Source organism: Heterodontus francisci, unplaced genomic scaffold, assembly GCF_036365525.1.
Source record: "Heterodontus francisci isolate sHetFra1 unplaced genomic scaffold, sHetFra1.hap1 HAP1_SCAFFOLD_705, whole genome shotgun sequence".
In the NCBI taxonomy this organism is placed as follows: Eukaryota; Metazoa; Chordata; class Chondrichthyes; order Heterodontiformes; family Heterodontidae; genus Heterodontus; species Heterodontus francisci.
In genome coordinates, this window is record NW_027142242.1 from 169302 (window position 1) to 183993 (window position 14692).

Genomic DNA, 14692 nt, shown 5'->3' on the forward strand with positions numbered 1-14692 from the left:
CTGTCCGAGAGTAACTCACCTCCTGACTCTCCAAAGCCTGTTCAACGTCTACAAGGCACAAGTCAGGAGTGTGATGGAATACTCTCCATTTGCCTGAGAGAGCCATAGAGGAGCAAATCTGCAGGGAAATCACAGAGATGTGCAAGAACTATAGGGTGGTGATGTTGGGGGACTTTAGTTACCCAAATATTGATTGGGATAATTTTAGATTAAAGGGTAAAGAAGGGAGAAACTTCTAAAATGTGTTCAGGAGAATTTCCTTGATCAGTATGTTCTTAGCCCAACCAGGAAAAAGGCATTTCTGGATCTGGTGCTGGATAATGAGGTGGGCCAAGTGGACCAAGGGTCTGTGGGGAACACTTGGATAAGTGATTCATCGTTACAAGGAACAAAATAAGGTAGAATGTCTAGATTGGAAGAAGGCTAATTTCAACGCGATGAGAAGGGATCTAGCCAAGGTAGACTGGAACCAAAGACTGGTGGGAAGAGCCATATCGGAACAATGGGTTATCTTTAAGGAACAGATGCTTCAGATACAGGCTAGGAACATTCCAACAAGGGTGAAGGTAGGGGAACCAAGAACAAGGCTCCTTGGTTGACGAGGGAGATAGAGATGATGAAACAAAAAAAGAGGGTGTGTGATGCATGTCAGGTGAACTCATCAGTTGAGAACCAGGCTAAATACAATAAGTTGCAAGGGGAAGTGAAGAGGAAAATGAGACTGGCAAAGAGAGAATAGAATGGCAGTCAACAATAAAGGGAACTCAAAGATCTTCTACCAGCATGTAAATAGTAAGCGAGTAGTAAGAGGAGGAGTGGAGCCTAAAGGGACAGAGGGGGTAATATATGCTTAGAGGCATAGGGCGCGCTAATATATTTAATGAGTACTTTGTATCAGTGCTCACTAAGGAAACGGAGGCTGACAAAATATCGGTAGAAGCAGAGAGTAGAGGAAATGGATAGGATAGAAATTGAGAGGTGGGCAGGTACTACCCTATGCTTAGTAATGACCTGGAACTCGCTGTCCACAACGGTGGTGGAAACGGAGACAATCAATGACTTCAAGAGGAAGTTGGATGGTCACCTGAGAGAAATAGACCTGCAGGGTTACAGGGAATGAGCTGGGGAGTGGGACTGACTGTGTAGCTCTGAGGAGATTTGACAGACTTGATGGGCCGAATGGCCTCCTTCTGTGCTGTGAATGATTCTTGGACTCGACACACACAGACGCATGCAGATACAATCATGCAAATACACACACACACCACCATCCCCACACACACCACCCCGCCGACCTACACCTCCCCCCCACCCCCCCACACACACATACAAACAGTTGTACATGCATGCACATGCACACACAGTGAAACACACATATACAGACGCACGCACGCACACACGTACGTACACACACACACAAGTATAAATGTATGCATGTGATTTCACATCTATTTTTCTAGCAAGGGTCACTGCACAGTGATCAGGAGCAGGAACCCTGGCTGGTTTCCCCTCTCTCTAACCCAGGGGTTACTGGATAGTGATCAGGAGCAGGAATAAAAACAAGAAATGCTGGAAATCAGCAGATCTGGCAGCATCTGTGGAGAGAGAAGCATTGCTGAGATGGTGGAGCTGTGCAGGAAGTCTGTACTCCAGCTGTGTGTGTGTCACTGACTGACTGGATAAACGGCTTGATTTGTGTGTGATTTGCAATGTTTTAGAAGTAAAATATCTTAAGTAAGACAAGAAGTTGTGCGGTGATTGGTGAAGCACTGTGGCCTTGGGAGTGACCTTCGAACTGTAGATGCAGTGACTCATCTGGTTAATGTGTAACACAGGGACCTAATTATCTGCTTTCATCAGGCTGATGAGTCGCCTGTTTAGAGTGAACAGCATATTTCCCACATGACGAAGTTCTCATTAGGCTGCTGGAGTTGGCAGATTGCCAGGAATTCTGTCAATGGGAAACACAGGCTGAATAGGAGAGGGCAGAGGGCCCATTAGATGGACTCTGAAATAAATACTTAGACAGCAGACTCTGTATTAAGAATGTAATAAAAGCAAAATACTGCGGATGCTGGAAATCTGAAACAAAAACAAGAAATGCTGGATTCACTCAGCAGGTCTGGCAGCATCTGTGGAAAGAGAAGCAGAGTTAACGTTTCGGGTCAGTGACCCTTCTTCGGAATTGACAAATATTAGAAAAGTCACAGATTATAAACAAGTGAGGTGGGGGTTGGGCAAGAGATAACAAAGGAGAAGGTGCAGATTGGCCCAGGCCACATAGCTGACCAAAAGGTCACGGAGCAAAGGCAAACAATATGTTAATGGTGTGTTGAAAGACAAAGCATTAGTACAGATTAGGTGTGAATATACTGAATATTGAACAGCAGCAAGTGCAAACCTGAAGAAAAACAACCTGAAAAAAACAGTGGGTAAGCAAACTGAACAAACTAAGATGAAATGAAATAAATGCAAAAAAAATTGTAAAAAATGTAAAAAGGAATGTAAAAAAAAAAGGAAGAAAAAATAACTAAAAATGAAAGTAAAGTGGGGGGCTGTCATGCTCTGAAATTATTGAACTCAATGTTCAGTCCGGCAGGCTGTAGTGTGCCTAATCGGTAGATGAGATGCTGTTCCTCGAGCTTGCGCTGATGTTCACTGGAACACTGCAGCAATCCCAGGACAGAGATGTGAGCATGAGAGCAGGGGGGGAGTGTTGAAATGGCAAGCAACCGGAAGCTCAGGGTCCTGCTTGCGGACTGAGCGGAGATGTTCCGCAAAGCGGTCACCCAGTCTGCGCTTGGTCTCCCCAATGTAGAGGAGACCACACTGTGAGCAGCGAATACAGTATACTACATTGAAAGAAGTACAAGTAAATCGCTGCTTCACCTGAAAGGAGTGTTTGGGGCCTGGGATAGTGAGGAGAGAGGAGGTAAATGGGCAGGTATTACACCTCCTGCGATTGCAAGGGAAGGTGCCCTGGGACGGGGACGAGGTGGTGGGGGTAATGGAGGAGTGGACCAGGGTGTCGCGGAGGGAACGATCCCTTCGGAATGCTGACAGGGGAAGGGAGGGGAAGATGCGACTGGTAGTGGCATCACGCTGGAGGTGGCGAAAATGGCGGAGGATGATCCTTTGGATATGGAGGCTGGTGGGATGAAAAGTGAGGACAAGGGGAACCCTGTCACGGTTCTGGGAGGGAGGGGAAGGGGTGAGGGTAGAATGCTGGAGTCACAGCAGGTCTGGCTGCATCTGTGGAAAGAGAAGCAGAGTTAACGTTTCGGGTCAGTTCCGAAGAAGGGTCACTGACCCGAAACGTTAACTCTGCTTCTCTTTCCACAGATGCTGTATTAAGAATGTATGTGTGTGTCATTCTGAGTGTCTGTCTGCGTCAGTTTGTCTGTTTCCAGGACAGAGGCATACTAGTAATGTTACAGGACTACCAGGGTACCGGACAAGACAAAAGGACACCCTCTCCAGTCGACCCTGCAAAGCCTTCCTTGTGCCACAATTGGGAGAGCTGTCTCACAGACTAGTTAGGCTATGTCCCTGACTGCTCAGTCACCATCCCTGGGTATGGTCTGTCCACCAGCAGTGACATTGAACTTTGCCCCCATGAGGTCTCATAGCATCAGATCAAACATGGGCAAGGGAACCTCCTGCTGATTACCACCATCCACCCTCCCTCAGCTAATGAACACCAATTGGAAGAAGCATTGAGGGTAGCAAGGACACCGAATGTACTCTGGATGGGGGATTTCAATGCCCATCACCAAGAGTGACTTGGTAGCACCGCTGACCGAGCTGGTTGAATCCTAAAGGACATATCTGCCAGACTGGGCCTACAGCAGGTGATGAGAGAACCAACAAGAGGGAGAAACTGACTTGACTTCACTCTCACCAGTCTACCTGTCACAGATGCATCCATCTGTGATAGTATTGGTAGGCGTGACCACCGCACAGTCCATTCTGAGGATACCCTTCATCAAGCTACTGTCCACAGGGCTGTCACTGACCTCATCTCCTCTGGAGATCTTCCCTCTACAGCTTCCAACCTCATAGTCCCACATCCCCGGACAGCCCGCTTCTACCTCCTTCCCAAAATCCACAAACGGGACTGTCCCGGCAGACCCATTGTGTCAGCCTGCTCCTGCCCCACTGAACTTATTTCTTCCTATCTTAACTCTATCTTTTCTCCGCTGGTCCAGTCTCTTCCCACCGACATCCGTGACTCTTCTGACACCCTACGTCATTTTGACAATTTCCAGTTTCCTGGTCCCAACCGCCTCCTCTTCACTATGGACGTCCAATCGCTCTACACCTCCATCCCCCACCAGGATGGTTTGAGGGCTCACCGCTTCTTCCTTGAACAGAGGCCCAACCAGTCCCCATCCACCACCACCCTCCTCCGCCTGGCTGAACTTGTTCTCACATTGAACAACATTTCCTTCAACTCCACTCACTTCCTTCAAGTAAAAGGTGTCGCAGTGGGTACCCGCATAGGTCCTAGTTATGCCTGTCGTTTTGTGGGATATGTCGAACATTCCATGTTCCAGTCCTACTCAGGCCCCCTCTCCCAACTCTTTTCCCGGTACATTGATGACTGTATCGGTGTCGTTTCCTGCTCCCGCCCCGAACTGGAAAACTTTATCAACTTTGCTTCTAATTTCCACCCTTCTCTCACCTTTACATGGTCCATCTCTGACATTTCCCTTCCTCGACTTCTCTGTCTCCATCTCTGGGGATGGGCTGTCTACTAATATCCATTATAAGCCCACCGACTCTCACAGCTACCTCGACTACACTTCTTCACACCCTGCCTCCTGTAAGGACTCCATTCCATTCTCCCAGTTTCTCCGTCTCCGACGCATCTGCTCTGATGATGCTATCTTCTATGACAGCGCTTCTGATATGTCTTCCTTTTTCCTCAACCGAGGATTCCCCCCCACTGTGGTTGACAGGGCCCTCAACCGTGTCCAGCCCATTTCCCTCACCTCTACCTTCACCCCTTCCCCTCCCTCCCAGAACCGCGACAGGGTTCCCCTTGTTCTCACTTTCCAACCCATCAGCCTCCATATCCAAAAGATCATCCTCCGCCATTTCCGCCACATCCAGCGTGATGCCACTACCAAACGCATCTTCCCCTCCCTTCCCCTGTCAGTATTCCGAAGGGATCGTTCCCTCCGTGACACCCTGGTTCACTCCTCCATTACCCCCACCACCTCGTCCCCTTCCCATGGGCACCTTCCCCTGCAATCGCAGGAGGTGTAATACCTGCCCATTTACCTCCTCTCTCCTCACTATCCCAGGCCCCAGACACTCCTTTCAGGTGAAGCAGCGATTTACTTGTACTTCTTTCATTTTAGTATACTATATTCGCTGCTCACGATGTGGTCTCCTCGACATTGGGGAGACCAAATGCAGACTGGGTGACCGCATTGCGGAACACCTCCACTCAGTCCGCAAGCAGGACCCCGAGCTTCCGGTTGCTTGCCATTTCAACACTCACCCCTGCTCTCATGCTCACATCTCTGTCCTGTGATTGCTGCAGTGTTCCAGTGAACATCAATGCAAGCTCAAGGAACAGTATTTCATTTACCGATTTGGCACACTACAGCCTGCCGGACTGAACATTGAGTTCAATAATTTCAGAGCATGACGGGCCCCCCATTTTACTTTTATTTTTAGTTATTTTTTTCTTTTCCTGTTTAAATTTTTTTTGTGTGTTTATTTTATTTCATCTTAGTTTGTTCAGTTTGCTTATCCACTGTTTTTTTTCATGTTTGTACTTGCGGCTGTTCAATTTTCAGTCCGTTAACACCCTATCTGTACGAATGCTTTGTCTTTCAACACACCATTAACATATTGTTTGCCTTTGCTCCATGACCTTGTGGTCAGCTATTCTGTGACCTTGTCCTATTTACACCTTCTCCTTTGTTATCTCTTGCCCCACCCCTGCTTTGCTTGCTTATAACCTTTTACATTTCTAATATTTGCTAGTTCCGAAGAAGGGTCACTGACCTGAAACATTAACTCTGCTTCTCTCTCTGCAGATGCTGCAAGACCTGCTGAGTATTTCCAGCATTTCTTGCTTTTATTTCAGATTTCCAGCATCCGCAGTATTTTGCTTTTATTATACCCTTCATCATGCTGTGTGGCTACCACTGTGCTAAATGGGATAGATTCATAACAGATATAGCAGCACAAAACTAGGCATCCAAGAGGTTCTGTGGGCCATCATCAGCAACAGAATTGTATACAACCACAATCTGTAACCATACCATAACCATCAAACCAGGGGATCAGTCCTGGTTCAGTGAGGAGTGCAGGAGAGCATGCCAGGAGCAGCAAAGGGTATTCCGAAAATGAGGTGTCAACCTGTTGAAGCTACAACACAGGACTACATGAATGCTAAACAAGTAGCATGCGATAGGCAGAACTAAGTGATCCCACAACCAATAGTTCACATCAAAGCTCTGCAGTCCTGCCACATCCAGTCATGAATGGTGGTGGACAGTTAAACAACTAACCGGAGGAGGCGGCTTCACAAACATCCCCATCCTCAATAATGGGGGAGCCCAGCACGTCAATGCAAAAGACAAGGCTGAAGTATTTGTAACCATCTTCAGCCAGAGGTGCTGAGTGGATGATCCATCCCGGCTTCCTCCTGAGGTCCCCAGCATCACAGATGTCAGTCTTCAGGATACTCGATTCACTCCACATGATTACAAGAAACGCTGAAGGCAGTGGATACAACAAAGGCTATGGGGTCTGACAACATTCTGGCTATAGTACTGAAGACCTGTGCTCCAGAACTAGCACCTGCCCTAACCAAGCTGTTCCAGTACAGTTACAACATTGGCAGTTACCCGACAATGTAGAAATTCAATCCGACCAATTGTTACCAATTGTTTAGAGCGGCACAGTGGCGCAGTGGTTAGCACTGCAGCCTCACAGCTCCAGCGACCCGGGTTCAATTCTGGGTACTGCCTGTGTGGAGTTTGCAAGATCTCCCTGTGTCTGCGTGGGTTTCCTCCGGGTGCTCCGGTTTCCTCTCACATGCCAAAGACTTGCAGGTTGATAGGTAAATTGTCCATTATAAATTGCCCCTAGTATAGGTAGGTGGTAGGGAAATATAGGGACAGGTGGGGATGTGGTAGGAGTATGGAATTAGTGTAGGATTAGTATGGATGGGTGGTTGATGGTCGGCACAGACTCGGTGGGCCGAAGGGCCTGTTTCAGTGCTGCATCTCTAAACTAAAACTAAACTACCCCATCAGTCTACTCTCAACCATCAGCAAAGTGATGGATGATGTCATTGATAGTGCTATCAGTTAGCACTTACAAAGCAAGAACCTGCTCACCAATGCTCCGTTTGGGTTTCACTAGGACCACTTGGCTCCAGACCTCATTACAGCCTTGGTCCAAACATGGATAAAAGAGCTGAATTCCAGAGGTGACGTGAGAGTGACTGCCCTTGACACTAAGGCAGCATTTGACTGAGTGTGGCGTCAAGGAGTCCAGGCAAAACTGAGGTCAATGGGAATTGGGGGAAAACACTCCACTAGTTGGAGTCATACCTAGCACAAAGGAAGATGGTTGTGGTTGTTGGAGGTCAATCATCTGAGCTCCAGGACATCACTGCAGGAGTTCCTCAGGGTAGTGTCCTGGCCCCAACCATCTTGAGCTGCTTCATCTTTCCTTCATCATAAGGCCAGAAGTGAGGACATTCACTGATTGCAAAGTGTTCAGTACCATTCGCAACTCCTCAGACACTGAAGCAGTCTGTGCCCGTATTCAGCAAGACTTGGACAACATTCAGGCTTTAGCTGATAAGTGGCAAATAACATTTGCACCACACAGGTGCCAGGCATTTACCATCTCCAACAAGACAGAATCTAACCCTCTCCCCTTGGTGTTCAACGGCATTACCATCGCTGAATCCCCCACCATCAACATCCTGGGGGTTACCACTGACCGGAAACTTAACTGGACCAGCCATATGAATACTGTGGCTACGGAGCAGGTCAGAGGCTGGATATTCTGCAGTGAGTAACTCACCTCCTGACTCCCCAAAACCTCTCTACCATCTACAAGGCACAAGTCAGGAGTGTGATGGAATACTCTCCACTTGCCTGGAAGAGTGCAGTTCCAACAACATTCAAGAACCTCAACATCATCCAGGTCAAAGCAGGCCTCTTGATCATCCATCCACCCCATCTACCACCTTAAATATTCACTCCCTCCACCACTGGCACTTAGTAGCAGCAGTGTGTACTATCTATAAGATGCACTGCAGCAACTCACCAAGCCTCCTTTAACAGTACCTTCTAAACCAATGGCCTCTACAACCTAGAAGGACAAGGGCAGGAGACGCATGGGAACACCACCACCACCTGCAGGTTCCCCTCCAAGCCACACACCATCCTGACTTGAAACTATATGGCACAGTGGCGCAGTGGTTAGCACTGCTGCCTCACAGCTCCAGGGACCCGGGTTCGATTCTGGGTACTGCCTGTGCGGAGTTTGCAAGTTCTCCCTGTGACTGCGTGGGTTTTCGCCGGGTGCTCCGGTTTCCTCCCACAGCCAAAGACTTGCAGGAGATAGGTAAATTGGCCATTGTAAATTGCCCCTAGTGCAGGTAGGTGGTAGGGAATATGGGATTACTGTAGGATTAGTATAAATGGGTGATTGATGATCGGCACAGACTCGTTGGGCTGAAGGGCCTGTTTCAGTGCTGTATCTCTAAATAAAGAAAAAAATATATCGCTGTTGCTTCACTATCGCTGGGTCAAAATCCTGGAACTTCCTTCCTAACAGCACTGTGGGTGTACCTACATTACCTGAACTGCAGCAGTTCAAGAAGGCAGCTCACCAACACCGTCTCAAGGACAATTAGGGATGGGCAACAAATGCTGGTCTTGCCAGCGATGCGCACATTCCATGACAAGAGAGGGCACAGTTTTAGACTTAGTTTTAGGAAATGAAGATGGGCAGGTGGAAGGAGTGGCAGTGAGAGAACATTTTGGTGGTAGTGATCATAATTCAGACAGTTTTAACATAAAAATGGAATAGGACAGAGATGGAACAGGAGTTAGAGATCTCAATTGGGGCAAGGCCAATTTTACTAAACTGAGGAGTGATTTAGCGTAAGTGGACTGGAAACAACTATTTGAAGGTAAATCAGTATTGGATGTGATAAACATAGGGAGAGAGGAAGTATTGATGGGATTAGAATCCTTGAAAGTGGATAAATCATCAGGGCCAGATGAAATGTATCCTAGGCTGTTAAAAGAAGCAAGAGAGGAAATAGCAGAGGGTCTGACCATCATTTTCCGGTCCTCACTGGATATAGGTGTGGTGCTGGAGGATTGGAGAACTGCAAACGTTGTACCTCTGTTTAAAAAGGAAGTGAAGGATAGACTGAATAATTACAGGCCAGTCAGTCTAACTTCAGTAGTGGGCAAATTATTGGAATCTATTCTGAGAGACAGGATAAACTATCACTTAGAAAGGCACAGGTTAATCAAGGATAGTCAGCATGGATTTGTTCAGGGAAGATCCTGTTTGACCAACATGTTAGAGTTTTTTGAAGAAGTGCCAAGAAGATAGATGAGGGTAGTGCAGTTGATGTGGTCTACATGGATTTTAGCAAGGTTTTTGACAAGGTCCCACATGGCAGACTGGTTAAAAAATAAAATCCCATGGGATCCAGGGAAATGCAGCAAGGTGGATACAAAATTGGCTAAGTGGCAGGAAACAAAAAGTAATTGTTAATGGTTGTTTTAGCGACTGGAGGGCTGTTTCCAGTGGCGTTCTGCAATGCTCATTACTGGGTTGCCTGCTTTTTGTGTTGTATATTAACAACTTGGACGTAAATGTAGGGGGCATGATCAAGAAGTTTGCGGACGACACAAAGATTGGCCGTGTGGTAGATAGCAAGGAAGTTAGCTGGAGGCTGCAGGAAGATATTGATGGTCTGGTCAGATGTACAGAAAAGTGGCAAAAGGAATTCAACCTGGAGAAGTGTGATGTGATGCAATTGGGGAGGTTAAACAAGGCAAAGGAATACACGATTAATGGGAAAATACTGAGAAGTGTCGAGGAAGTGAGGGACCTTGGAGTGAATGTCTACAGATCCCTGAAGGTAGCAGGACAGGTGGTTAAGAAGGTATATGGAATCCTTTCCTTTATTAGCCGAGGTATAGAATACAAGATCAGGGAGGTTATGCTGGAACTGTATAACTCATTGGTTAGGCCACAACTTGAGTACTGTTTGCTGTTCTGGTCACCTCATTACAGAAAGGATGTAATTACACTAGAGAGGGTACAGAGGAGATTTACAAGGATGTTGCCAGGACTGGAAAAATGCAACTATGAGGAAAGATTGGATAGGCTGGGGTTGTTCTCCTTGGAACAGAGAAGGCTGAGGGGAGATCTGATTGAAATGTACAAAATTTTGAGGGGCCTGGAGAGATTGGAGGTGAAGGGTCTATTCACCTTAGCAGAAAGGTCAGTGACGAGGGGACATAGATTTAAAGTGATTGGTAGAAAGATTAGAGGGGAGATGAGGAAAAACTTTTTCACCTAGAGGGTGGTGATGGTCTGGAACTCACTGCCTGAAAGGGTAGTTGAGGCAGAAACCTTCAACTCATTCAAAAGGAGTCTGGATATGCAGCTCAAGTGCTGTAAACTGCAGGGCTACAGACCAAATGCTGGAAGGTAGGTGGGGTTAGAATAGGTGGATCGCTTTTCGGCTGGCACAGACACACTGGGCCAAGTGGCCTCTTTCTGTGCCTTAAACTTTCTATGATTCTATGAGCGAATAAAAAAAATTGTCTGTCTCTATCAGTCTGCATGTTTTTGTGTCTGCATCAGTCTATTTATCTGTGCCAGTCAGTGTGTAGGTTTGTGTCAGTCTGTCTTTCTGTGTATGTGTCTGTATCATTCTGCGTGTGTGTGTTTATGTGTCTGCATCAGTCTATATATCTGCCTCTGATATGTCATTGTGTCAGTGTTTCTGTGTCAGTGTTGGAGAAGCTGGGGTTGTTCTCCTTGGAGCAAAGGAGATCGAGGGGAGATTTGATAGAGGTGTACAGGTTTCTGACAGATTTGCACAGGATAGACAAAGAAAAGCTGTTCCCATTAGCTGATGGTACAGGGACTAGAGGACACACAGATTGAAGGCTTTGGGCAAGAGATGGAGGAGGGATGTGAGGAAGAACCTTTCAGCAAGTGGTAATGACCTGGAACTCGCTACCTACAAGGGTGGTGGAAAGGGAGACGATGAATTATTTCTAAAGGAAATTGGATGAGCAATTGAGAGAAATACAGGGCTACGGGGTAAGAGCCAGGGAATGGGATTGATTGGATTGCTGTGCAGAGAACCGGCATGGTCTTGAATGGACGAATGGCTGCCTTCTGTGCCATTATGATTCTGTGACTGTGTCAGTGTGTGTGTCTGTCTGCATCAGTCTACATGTCTGTCAGTCTATGTGTGTTTCTGTCTTTGTGCCTCATTCTGTCCTCTCACGTACGTTTCCTCCAATCTTTCACTACTGCACACCCTTCCCACTCTCCTGCCAACTCCTGCACTTGAATCCTACATGAATAAGCCCAAAGCTGTGCTCTGTACCTCTCTCAGCACTCTCCAAAGGATCATCACTTTTTATCTGATTAGGCTGCTGTGAAGTACCTTGGGAAGTTTAACTACATTAAAGAAGCAGTATTAACGTGTACGTCTCCCTACAGTCTATGTATTGTACACTTCTGTTCTCTTTTCCCACTATAAAGAATGGAGCTGAATTTCCGTAACTTCAGTGGAAACTGCGGAGAAATGGTGGACCCATCTTCCCTGCCCTCAGTCTCTTAGACCAGACATGCCCCTTTCTGCCCCCACAGAAACAAATAGTAACCCCCAAAAGTGGGTGTAACGGTATTTGACATCATGACCCTTTCGGCTGAGCAACCCAGGCCTGTGAACTCCTATTTCAGATTACTGCAAGAGTTTGTAATTGAACTTCATATCAAATTATTGAAGGTTCTGCATTAAGAAAACTCATCGGGGGAAATTGTTTATTGTGGAGAGGGAGTAAATGAGGGGTTGGGGGTTATGGTGAAAATGAGGTTTATTGTGGTGGTGAAGATTATTGTGGGGGTGAGGGTTATGGTGGGGGTGGGGATTATGGTGGAGTTGAGGGTTATGATTGGGGGTGAGGGTGATGGTGGGGGTGAGGGTGGGTTGGGGATTATGGTGAGGATGAGGGTTGTTTTGAGGAGGTTATTCACTTTGGTAGTAAGAATAGAAAAGCAGAATATTTGAAAGGCATAAAACTTGTAAGTATTGATGTTCAGAGAGACTTGGGTGTGCTCATACAAGGAACACAAAAAGTTAGCAAGCAATTAAGGCAAATGGCATGTTGCCTTTATTGCAAAGGATTTGGAGTACAAGAATAAAGAAGTCTTGCTACAATTTTATGGGGGTTTGGTGAAACCACACCTGGAATACATATTTAAGGAAGGATACACTTGCATTGGAGGCAGGACAGCGAAGGTTCACTAGTTGTGCCCCTTGGATGAGAGGGTTGTTCTAGGATGAGAGGTTGAGTAAAAAAAATTTTATTTGTTTGTGGGATGTGGGCATTGCTGACTAGGCCAACACTTATTGCCCATCCCTAATTGCCCTTGAACTGAGTGGCTTGATAGGCTATTTCAGAGGGAATTTAAGGGTCAACCACATTGCTGTGGGTCTGGAGTCACATATAGGCCAGTCCAGGTATGGATGGCAGATTTCCTTCCCTAAAGGGGATTCGTGAATCAGATGGGATTTTCCAACAATCACCATTAGAATAATTCCAGATTTATTAATTGAATTCAAATTTCACCATCTGCCGTGGTGGGATTCAAACACATGTCCCCAGAGCATTAGCCTGGGCTCTGGATTACTAGTTCAGTGACATTACCACTACACCACCATCTCTCCAAATTGGGTCTTTATTCTTTGGAGTTTAGAAGAATGAAAGGTGATCTAATTGAAACATGCAAGATTATGAAGGGGCTTGACAGGATAGATACTGAGAGAATAAAAGCAAAATACTGCAGATGCTGGAAATCTGAAACACAAACAAGAAATGCTGGAGATACTCAGCAGGTCTGGCAGCATCTGTGGAGAGAGAAGCAGAGTTAACGTTTCAGGTCAGTGACCCTTCATCAGAACTGGTAGTTATTAGAAATGTAAAAGGTTTTAAGCAAGTAAAGCGGGGGTGGAACAAGAGATAACAAAAGAGGTGTTGATCGGACAAGGTCACACAGAATAACTGACCAGAAGGTCATGGAGCAAAGGCAAACGGTATGTTCATAATGTGGTGAAAGACAAAGCATTAGTACAGAGAGGGTATCAATTGACAGTAAAATGAACAGCCCTGACCCCAAGCACAAACATGAGAAAAACAGTGGGTAGGCACAGTAGAAACAAACTAAACAAACTAAGTTTGCAACAAAGTTGAATGGTGGAGCAGGCTCAATGGGCCATATGGTCTACTGCTGCCCTATTTCTTGTGTTCTTGTGATGGTTATGGTGAGGAATATGGTGGAGGTGGGGGTTATGTTTGGGGTAAAAGTTAAGGTGAGGATTATGGTGGTGTTAATGATCAGGTGAGGAGGGGTTGAAAGGCTCCCCTCTTGTCCCTCTCCTTGTTTGACCACAACAGAGTTTATTTCTTTTAAACAGTGAATGTGCTTACCAATTCAATGAGTGTTTAACCCTTTTAGGTGCTGTGATCATAAAAGAACCAATCAGATAGGTTTTCTTGAGTTTAAACAAGAAAGAGGTTAGTTTATTTTACTTAAAATCAAAACCCTATCTAAGTAAAAATAATAAACTATTCTCCAAATTTCTCTCTCTCTCACACACGCACACAAATAGGTTCCAGAGTGAAGAAGGATAGATTGGTTGGATTAGAGTCCAGAACAAACAAAAGAATATACAGTCTGTGGAGCTTGGTAATTCAGTTGTCTTCCAGCTGAACTCGTGGTGCTGAAGTTTCTGGTTGGTAGAAGTGGCCACCTAGTTCAGAGTTTTCTTGGAGACAGTGATGTCGATGGCTTTCTCCCTGGAGTCTCTGTCTGCAACAATGATAGACTTGGATGTTTTTCAGCCTGCAGACAGGGTTCGAAACTTACACTGTTGCCTGGAGAGCGAGAGATAAACCCCCTTGGGTCCTATAGTGGTTAACTCAGATGCTTGTCTGATGTGTCCAAAAGAAAATCCAAGTTTCCACACAGATGGAGAGACTGTCACATGATTGTCCCAGTGTATTCTCTTTTGCCCTTTAATGAGATCCAAGTCTAAGAATTCCAATCTCTCTCAGGTCTTATTGCTTCAATGTTTACCCCTTGAGTTTCGTCTCCACTAGTGTTAATTGCTTTGAATGTCTTGCTAATGAAGGCGACACCAGGTAGCATTCAAACTGCTCAAGCCATTGTTCTGGATGAGGGCTATTCGACATGCGTCTCTACCTCGATACTTGGATTGTGAGGTATTTCAATGCAAATTGTAGTGGCCATCTTAGCTGCTTTCTTTTTAAAAGTTGGATTTAGGTTTCCAGCTTACTTTTTAAAAGTTTAGTTTTGGTTTCCAACTGTTGAATTAAAAATCATCATTTAGCATAGCATGACAGTGGGGTAAGGGTTA

The 14692-nt window shown here is 46.0% G+C and overlaps 1 protein-coding gene across 2 annotated transcripts in view; it reads left to right on the top strand.

Annotated features, from left to right (window-relative positions):
• Positions 1 to 14692, top strand: part of adcy3a (adenylate cyclase 3a) — a 147836-nt gene that overhangs the window by 73201 nt on the left and 59943 nt on the right. The window lies entirely within an intron of this gene.